A 9,681-nucleotide genomic window follows, 5' to 3' on the forward strand; every position below is an offset into this window, starting at 1 on the left:
ACGTTCCTCTAGTATAGACACGATAAGTATAAACCGTGTATGCAGAGTGTCGTAACAGTCAGGGAGTGTTAAACCCTGTCAGGAAAATTATTAAAAAGATTATTCATTATTCGCATATTTTGAAATTTCCTGGCATCAAAATATGTCGAATGAATAATAATAATAATATTAACTGAGGAAGATTTTTCGATTTACCTTTTGTGATTGGCGGTCAGTTCGAGTTCCGCTAATGTTTCAATGTTTTATGTCTCATTTTATGACGTTTGGTCGAAACTTTCAAATGACTTCGATTCGATTCTACGCTGGCCAGGCTAATCTTGGCATCATTTCGATTTTGTCAAACAATGTCGTTAACCTCTTGAATTAGTGCATATTATTAATACTTGAATCGGTTGTCCATAATCTGCCACAGTGTATGCCTCTTACAGTTATCCAGAATGTAGAATAATATGTCAATTTTTCCCGACATTATGGAAAGCATTTTGATCAAAACTAAGAGAAGAATCCCATAGAAAGATCGTGCCTCTGCTTCTAAACCAATATAATATAACAATTTTGGAAAACGCAGAATGTCAATTGAGGAGGAGATTAACACATTCTTTTTTTTTTTTTTAACATCAAAGACTCATTAAGGTTTTGGGCCAAAATACACTTATCCTTTATCAACATTTTATGAACGCAAGGAGGGTGCATCTATGATCATCTACGATTAACAAACATAATACACTGGCAACATAACCTTAAAGTGTTTACAAAGCTCTCAGATACACAGTGTATATTACTGGGATATCATTACCATAGTCTCTTCACTGGATGCTATTTACTATCATTGATAGTTTCGGCTGGCTATTTCTGTTTGACGAGGGATGGAGATTGACTGCTACTCGGTCTCGAAAAGTTAGATAGAACTAAATATTGGCCTCACCGACACTCTTTGAGAGGTAAAAGACATTACAGGATTTTTTTTAATTACCGTATTCAAAGAATAATCAGAATTAACGAATAGTGTAAGTAAAAAAAAACAATCAAGCATAATATGAACTAATTGCTTTTATGCCTTTTTGAGAATTGTTTTTTTTAAGAATAAGAGAAATAAAAAATAAATAAAAGGCTCAGTTTTTTCCCTTCGAAAATGATTTCCGCATAACTGAAATAATCGTCTTTGCTTTGTTCGAAAAAGTAAATCCTACTCTCAGCCTTATGTTTCAAGACATGAAAATATTATCACTTGAAATATATCTAGTTACATAAACGGGCGTCAGATGGCAATATTAAAAGAGTTGGTGACCTTGACCACAGGCGATTGCATACATGCTATATTATCTAATTTGTTGACATGTGTTTCTATCGAAAGCAACTTATTACAGGCCTTGAGTGATCATTTTGGTTTTGTCTTCGAAGTCGGCTGTAGGCTCTTTCTGTAAGTTCACGTTCTTATACATTATATTTAATATTATCAAATATTTCATTTGCCATTAATACCGTTGATGATTATTAATTTTTCTGTAAATAAATATAACGTTCGTGAGCAGTTCTTATGGTGATACTTTTTACAGCGTAATATTAAGATACTTTGGTATACATACTAAGTTATGGAAGCGTTTCTTCTTTCAGTTTTCATATGGAGATGGCAGAATTTTTTCTTTCAGCAGCTCGTGTTTTTTCATTCTACAAAATAAGCAACCAGCTAGGAAACATAAAAATTCACAATTAAACCTATGTTGTCGTACAAAGATATCGAAGTGTTCCCCTCGAGAAACTCGGGCTTTTCGTCCAAGAAAACACATTCTGACAGCTAGGCCGAAGTTGCTTGGACCGCCGCAATTCCAAGCAACCACGCGAACGCACGCACGCGCGCGCACACACACACACACACAACACACACAGTGAACAAACATACTGCACTGGCAACATAACCTAAGTTCTTCTGTTGTAATTCTAAACAACCTAACCCAACTCTTCTACTCTCTTCAGTTAAAGAGCGAGTTGTATAAGCGAACAGCATTTTAAGAGAACATTTTTTTTTTTTTTATGGAGACAGTCGATTCTTTATCAATGAAACTGACTATAGTAGAGCGCTTCATCAGCGCGTTCGTAGTTCTTATTACCGTTGCATGGCGTTAAGTTTTCCACCTCTTAAAGCACTTATTAATGATGATGATTTATGGTTTTAATGGCGCAATGACTGCCAGGTACTTACATTTTAACTAAGGCGGGTGGGGCCTGATGCGCTATACTGCTCCTGGACCTCCCCCTTTGGGGGGGGGGGCTTAAATTGGTTCTAATTTTTTGGTTAGATCAGTACACAAGCTAACACAATCACAAACATCCATGCCTGCAGCGGGATTCGAATCCGCGACTTATTGGTTGGAGAGTGGGTACGCTAACCACTCGGCCAACCAGGCCAGCCAAAAAAAGAAAGAAAAAAAAAAAGCACTTAGTAATGAAAAGTTTCCTGAAAGATGATTTCACTGAAAATTTTATAGAATATTGCGTTGACTCGTTTAATACAAGTATATGCGTGTAATGATGTGGATGTTGAATCTCAGTGAGTGCTAATTTAAATCGAATGGTTGTTTTTTTATTTATATAGTCTGAGTGTGATAATTGGGTTTGAGAGGGAAGTGCGTGCATTATCGTGGTTAATAATATTGGTTCGTATAATTAACATACATAACATCCAAATGCTCATAACTAATTATCAGCATTTGGTTAGAAAAGATGATTAGAAAAGTGTAGCAATTAGGAATTAATGACTGCAACTCAAACTTGCATCCTCAATATATTAACAATTGAAAATATTAATATAATAAAAGGATAATTAGGCAGAGCCTGTGTAGCTCAGTGGATGTGGCATTTGCACGCCACCGCGCTTGACCGCAAGAAGGAAGACTTGCTTTCGAATCTAGTTAGCGACTACAGGAATTTTTTTCTAAGCTTTTTTCGACCGGTTCCCGAGTTAGGCGATCTCTGGCACGGGCAAGCGGTTTTTTTCTCCCGGAAACTCGGGTTTTTCGTCCCGTAAACTCAAGAAAATCGACCGTAGAACCCACATTATTTCAGACATTAAATATATTGTTAGGCCGTCTCACTTCACTGCGTGCCGCTTAATTAGTGATAGCATTGGGCCAGCTATCTCTGATTGGGTACCAGTGGAGATTGTCCACTCAGTCTCCAAATGTTAGATAGGGCTAAAACGGCCTCGCCTACTCCCTATACGGGAATAAAAAAGCGTTAGATGAGATTTTTTTTTCTTTTTAAGAATAATTAGGAATTTTCAGACGATTGATACAGAAATATTTCTCATAAAATTGATAACTGAAGGCCATCAGATTTGTTTAAATTCGCAAAAGGCCTCATATTTCGATCCTGGCTTACGTACCCATTTTAAAACCATAATTCATTATCGTGGCAATATGAATACTGATACATGTGAATATTTTCATGTGTATTGGGAAATTAGTTTCTCAGTTATTGTTGGAACGTTTCTAATGTAATAAAATGGGAACACAGGAAATTTCTTTAAAATGGATAATCAGCAAACCAATATGTTTTTGATCAGTTGCTTTGTAGGGAGGTCTTTATATGAATTAATTTATATGAGTGATCCTAAAGATTTACGAAATAGTGCCATCTGCATGACATCATAGATCTGAAAGCAAATGTATACTTTACTTTCCGTGGTGAAGTGAACATCACATAAATCAGCTTCCTACAATCCGAAAATCAGACAAGATCGTAAAGGTGAAACATAATGAAGATTGGAGTGTTTTGGTACACACAGGTGATGATTCAACTGAACCTTAGTAATACTCTGGTCTTTCTCCCTAGTAAGGAGCAACAATCGGTCAGAGAAGAGTACAGTCGCTACCTTTAAGCAAAAGGAAAAGTAGAAAGCCTAGGAAAATGCTTATCATCTAACCGTTTTTTTTAAACTGTCTTAAAAAATAAAGAACCAGACTCAACAAAGAGTACTTGGGAATATTAGTAGGGTTGTGGGGCTATTTCGATTTATTACTGAAGCAACTATGGCTATTCTTCTGTTAATTGAATGTGTTTTCTGATCAGTTTGCTGTTTTGAGGTACACATCGCGTTTCCAGGAGGGAAACTACACCCACCCATCTCCGTATGAAACGTGATAACCCCTTCAAGTCGAAAAAGCCCTTATAAAGGTTCTTCCTGTCCTTGAAGGGAGTTGAATTCAGTCATTCGAACTGAAGGTTATTAATGAGTAGGTAGTGCTAGTTACAACTGAAGAGAAGCATCGGTTATCAGCACCATTTCTTCATTCTCATTCCACTCTTCATAAAAGTATTTATCTTATTGTAATTCAGAAATTACTGCCATCTATGCAGTTACTCATTGACAGAACGACTGCAGTCGGCCAAAAGTACAAAATTGAAAATGGAGTAGGCTTTGACGTCTCTGATGCTAAGGTCAGATATCTATCTCCCAGGTCCAATTAATTACCCATTACATAAGTAGCATACTAAGTTGAAATATCTCCCAGGATATTTTGGAACGAATCATGTGATCAAAAAGCAAAGGAAACGGTGGCAAAACATTACCATTTTGCCACGCTTCCTTACCTTTTGATTAGATTGTTCCGTTAACCATATTGCAGTGAAATACCTCAGCCATCTGTTCATCCATTTCTGATGACGATGACTCGGCAAGTTCATCATCATCAGAAACTTAGAACTTTTATAGATCTAGTGTTCTACAAGGGTTGTTCGCTATTGGTGTATGGCCATACACTGTCTGGCAGGTATTGCTTGGAGAACATGAAAGTGGAAGACATGAGAACTGAGGTGATGAAGGTGAACAGAAAGATTAGAAGATTTGGGATGAGGTTTGCAAATGCAAAAAAAAGATCAAGAGTCGGACTGAAGGGCAGGAGGATGAGAGAGCAAGAACGAGACTAGAAGCGACATGCAGTCAAGTGTATGAAAGTGATGTGAAATGACTGAACAGGGTACAGAAGCGAAAGACATGAAAAGTTTAAGGGAAGAAGCAATTGTTTGAAAAAATGTAAACGGCATAGTAATGATGGCAATATTATTATTATTATTATTATTATTATTATTATTATTATTATTATTATTATTATTATTTGGTAACTTCCATGGAGTCAACAGACTTCGTGGGAGGCCCACTAAACCAGCATCAAGTCTATCATAATGAGTTTGAAGTTATTTACACCACCTGCACTCACAACGCGCTCAGACAATGCATTCCATTCACTAACAACTCTCCACGTAAAATATCTACTCTTCACAACCTTCTTCACCACATCTTTATACAACTTCTAGTGATGGACTCTCGTTCTTCTCATCTTAACATGCAACGCTCTTTTCATAATTTCTTCTATATTAATCTGATAGAATCCCTTGACTAACTTGAAGGTCTCTATCATATCTCCTCTTTTCCTTCTATCCAACAATCTCTGTAATCCACATTCTCTCAAACGCTCTTCATAACCAACACTCCATGATATCACTTGGTTATTCATCTTTGGATGACATTCTCTAGTGTTTCCACATCGCAATGAAAATTAGGTGATCAAATATGAGCACAATAATCCCTATGTGATCTGATCAATGCCTTATATAGATGCACCACAACTACCTCCTTATCCCTAAATGTCAATGTGCTTTTTATCATAGCAGCTATACGATGTGCAGTCTTTCCAACACGTCATTTGCCTTGTGGAACTTCAGTGTCCACTGTCGACCATCAGTCCAAGATCCCGAATCTCATCTACTTCCTGAAGTTCGGCTTCACCAATACAGTATGTACCCTTATATCTCTGTATCCCAAAGTGAAACAGCTTGCATTTATTAGCATTAAAACTGCAACCCCACTCATTTGTACAAGCTAAAAGTCTATTCAAAACCTCCTGTAGAGAAATGACATCAGCACTACTTCTGATAATTCTACCCAACTTATCATCTTTCAGAGAGCCAATCTCCGATCCATCTAATGAATATAGTCTCTATTCCTATGTATTGAGTTTGTTCCAGAAAATGTTCCAGAAAGTGAATGAATTACTAGTTTTGATAAGTTGCCGGAAGAAGCCAAATAGATGCGAGAATGAAGACTGTAAGTTTATTTATGCATTCTGACAGAAATGAACAGAAAGAAGGGCCATGAGAGCAAATGAATTAATTGATAAGTTATGCAGAAGAAATTGTATGCGGTTCACAAATGTGTACAATGAACTGGAACGACAAAAAGAATTATACATGAAAGTTTAAGTACATTTAAATAGACTTGGAGTTCAGTGTATATGGAAGAAATGATGAGATGATCGAAGAGCGAACTGATGTCCAAAAGCAGGTGTTTGTGGGAAGTTTGGTCAAAGAAAGAAATGATGCGCAGAACCTGGAAAATAAGGATATTAAAGTGGAAACTGTGTGTGTGTGTGTTAAAGACTCGTCGATGTACTTTTCTAGGGTGCTGATTTTTTCTCCAACAATTAGTAAATAATTTCTAACATATAATATACCTAATTCATTTTGCTGAGTATGTTTCAAAGTTTAAATATAGCTATTTGAAATGGAATGCGATATCTGTATTAATTTCATGCGTGGGTGTAATAAAATTATAAAGTCAGTCACTTTTATCCCTTATTTGTAATTTTTTGCAGAGAATGGCTCGCTTGGAAATTCTCCTTCATTTTATTCTAGTTAGGTGCAGTTTCCTAGGCTCACTCTAAGACTCAACTGTTATTCCGAATATGGTGAAAATAGTTTAATAATGTAACTGTAGAGTTTGTATAGGAGATTTTCCATCTCTCTCTCTCTCTCTCTCTCTTTCATTTTAGGATGTTGAGTCGAAATTTTCAGGCAACTTTCCGTATGCATGTAAGAAAGAAATACAGTATGTTTTTAAATTGGGTCAAAATTGATTGGACCTGTAAGGGTGTCTACAGAGGAGAAGAAGAAAAATTGTGATTTTTGGATTTTCACAATTTTCAAAGTATTCAGTTAATATTCGAAGTTTCAAAGTACTGGTTTATAATTACTATTTTATTTATTATTCGAATTAACGCTTAAGATTATAACTCTGTGACCCGTTGAAAACCTGTATCGAAGAAAAATGACAGATTCATAATATCCAATTAAAAATTACAGAAGAGTGAATTTGGTCCGAATGATTCTTCTAAGAAAATATATAATGAATGGCTCGCTACAGTTTACTTGGCTTGGAGATTGGTATGTAATATGTGTGCTGAAAAATAAAATGAAAGAAATAATAATTAGGCTTAAATTAATAATAATACAGTACCATAATACAGAGGTTTCATGAAATCTATTGACGAGAATACAAACATCTGAAATTATTTAAAGCCAAAGAAATGTAAAGGTATCTTTATTAAGGTAATAACATAATTCAAAGTTAAGAAATTCCAAAGATAGTGTAATGTAAATAAATTAAAATGACTGAAATACTAAAAATATTAAGGAAATCTCCATTTTCCAATGGAAATTTAATCACTCCTAGTTCCATCTGACTTTCCACTGCCCAGGCTACTTAACAACTTACTGAATGGCAACACAGAATAATCAAGATTTTCTTAGTAGTTTGATCGTCTTCACACTTGAAAACTGCTAATCAAAAGAAATCAGCTAATGCCTTTTATTCTCCCATACAAGGAGTAGGCAAGGCTGATTTAGCCCTACCTAACTCTTGGAGATTGAGGGAGGGCAGTTGAATCTCCACTGGTGACCAATCAAAGATAGCTAGTGCATGACTGTTACTAATTACACATAGCATCCAGTGAAGAGAGGTAGCTGACAAGTGTCGCCATCTCGTGGTCCTTAACGCTAACACTATGTTTGCTGTCTGAAAATGCTGTGGGTTCTATAGTCGATTTTCTTTAGTTTATGAAACGAAAAACCCGAGTTCCCGGGGGAGAAAAAAGTTTGCTTATGCCAGAGAACGAGTAACTCGGAAACAGGATGAAAAAATGTTTAGGAAAAGTTGCTGTGGTCACCAACTAGAATTGACCTTACAACCCTCTTTCTTCAGATGAACAGCATACACCCTTTTCACTGAGCTACACAGACGCTGGAAACTGTGAAATGAGTAATTTAGTTCTTTTTTTGATGAAGATATGTAGCCTTTTAAGCTTACTTTCAGACCCCTTTTTATCGTGTATTCTGAAATTTGTAAACCTATGCAAACCATTTCTAGCACATATACACATACCGAGATTAGGTGAAAAACAGTTGTCTTCCATTTTCCGAAAAGTTTTAAAAGAGTTATATTTATACAGTCGTTAAAGAAATCCTCCTAAAAAAATAACATTATATATATATATATATATATATATATATATATATATATATATATATATATATATATATATATATATATATATATATATATATATATATATATATATATATATATATATATATATAAATGAGTAAAGCGGTGCCCAATCTGAAAGTTATCGGAATATTATAGTCTGTGCTTACTTCCGCATTGAAATAGTGCACAGGTTGAGAATCATTGCCATATACTATTAGTGCAATATACAATAAAATTTGTATGTTATGGTTTTCTGAGACAGTGAAAAATTGCTCTCTGAATAAAAAGGAAACGGCTCATTGTTATATCATGCTCCTCAATTAACCGTTCGTGAGTTGGCAAATGCAAAGTGAGACATTGGCCAACTCACGAACCGTCTGGTCATTCTGAACGTTCACTTCTTAGTGTTATGAATAACTTTATGGAGCAATAAATGGTATGATATGCTTCGGTGCCAGTAATAAGGCGCCATCTGGCAATAAAACGTTATAAAATAATCAAGAGTGAGAAGCTGTTATCGTGAAAACAAAAAGAAAAGGACGTTATTACTGCTATTAATGGCGAAACTAGTAACGACGACTGTTTTATAGATAAGAATTATTGAATTCGAGAACATTGAGTGAGCGACACCTTGAGCATAAACGAGGGACAAAATATAAGAGAAAAGGCAGCTTGTGGATATTTTTTGAGGGAGTTAATCTGGAGTGTTTTCGAAATGAGTAGTATTGTACTGTATAACAAAATATAGTTTCGCAGTTTGAAACTTTATTCCGAGTCGTTTTTCAATAATATTTGCAATAATTTTTAATTTTAATAGTTTTGCTTCTTTTTTTTTTTGTTCGATCTTCAGATAGGCAATTTGTGGCGAACAAAATATCCAATTTCTAGTTTACGTACATCAAAGAAAACACAAAAGAGAATGAAAGTAGAGAACTTATATGGACAGCTACAGTACATTTTTTATATCAAATTACATTGACATAACCCTCTGTAGTTCTAAAAATTCTCTTATTATTCATTAATTAAAAGCTGTTTCTGTATTCCACACCTCCACACTTAGGAGCGATCTCACAGTATTATCATTGCATTCTGATTAATCTAGAATCTAGATGAATGCATTTCGTTATCTTTATACAGCACTTCAAGATCCAGGGCCAGGAAGATACAAAGATTGAAAATTAATGCAGAAGTCATATATTTCTCATATACATGTAGCAAAAAGTGTATCACCTTATTATTAAAATGCTCTGGATCGAAGATAGTTGCAGAAAATTTTTTTAACTTTCGTTAGAAAGTGAATTATCCCTTGTACAAGGCAGAAAGAAATCAAATTAATCCAACGCATTTGCTAATCTAGTTAT

The 9,681-nt window shown here is 35.2% G+C and overlaps 1 protein-coding gene across 1 annotated transcript in view; it reads left to right on the forward strand.

The window, feature by feature from the left end:
- Nucleotides 1-1,327: 1,327 nt before the first annotated feature.
- LOC150107598 (uncharacterized) overlaps nt 1,328-9,681 on the forward strand; it is a 419,637-nt gene continuing 411,283 nt past the window's right edge. Inside the window, exon 1 of the mRNA XM_090391960.1 lies at nt 1,328-1,420. The gene's annotated coding sequence lies outside the window, so the exon portion shown is untranslated. The remainder of the gene's footprint in view (nt 1,421-9,681) is intronic.

This window comes from Typopeltis vanoorti, chromosome 4 (assembly GCF_054136105.1).
Source record: "Typopeltis vanoorti isolate ZY-2024b chromosome 4, IOZ_Tvanoo_1.0, whole genome shotgun sequence".
In the NCBI taxonomy this organism is placed as follows: domain Eukaryota; kingdom Metazoa; phylum Arthropoda; class Arachnida; order Uropygi; family Thelyphonidae; genus Typopeltis; species Typopeltis vanoorti.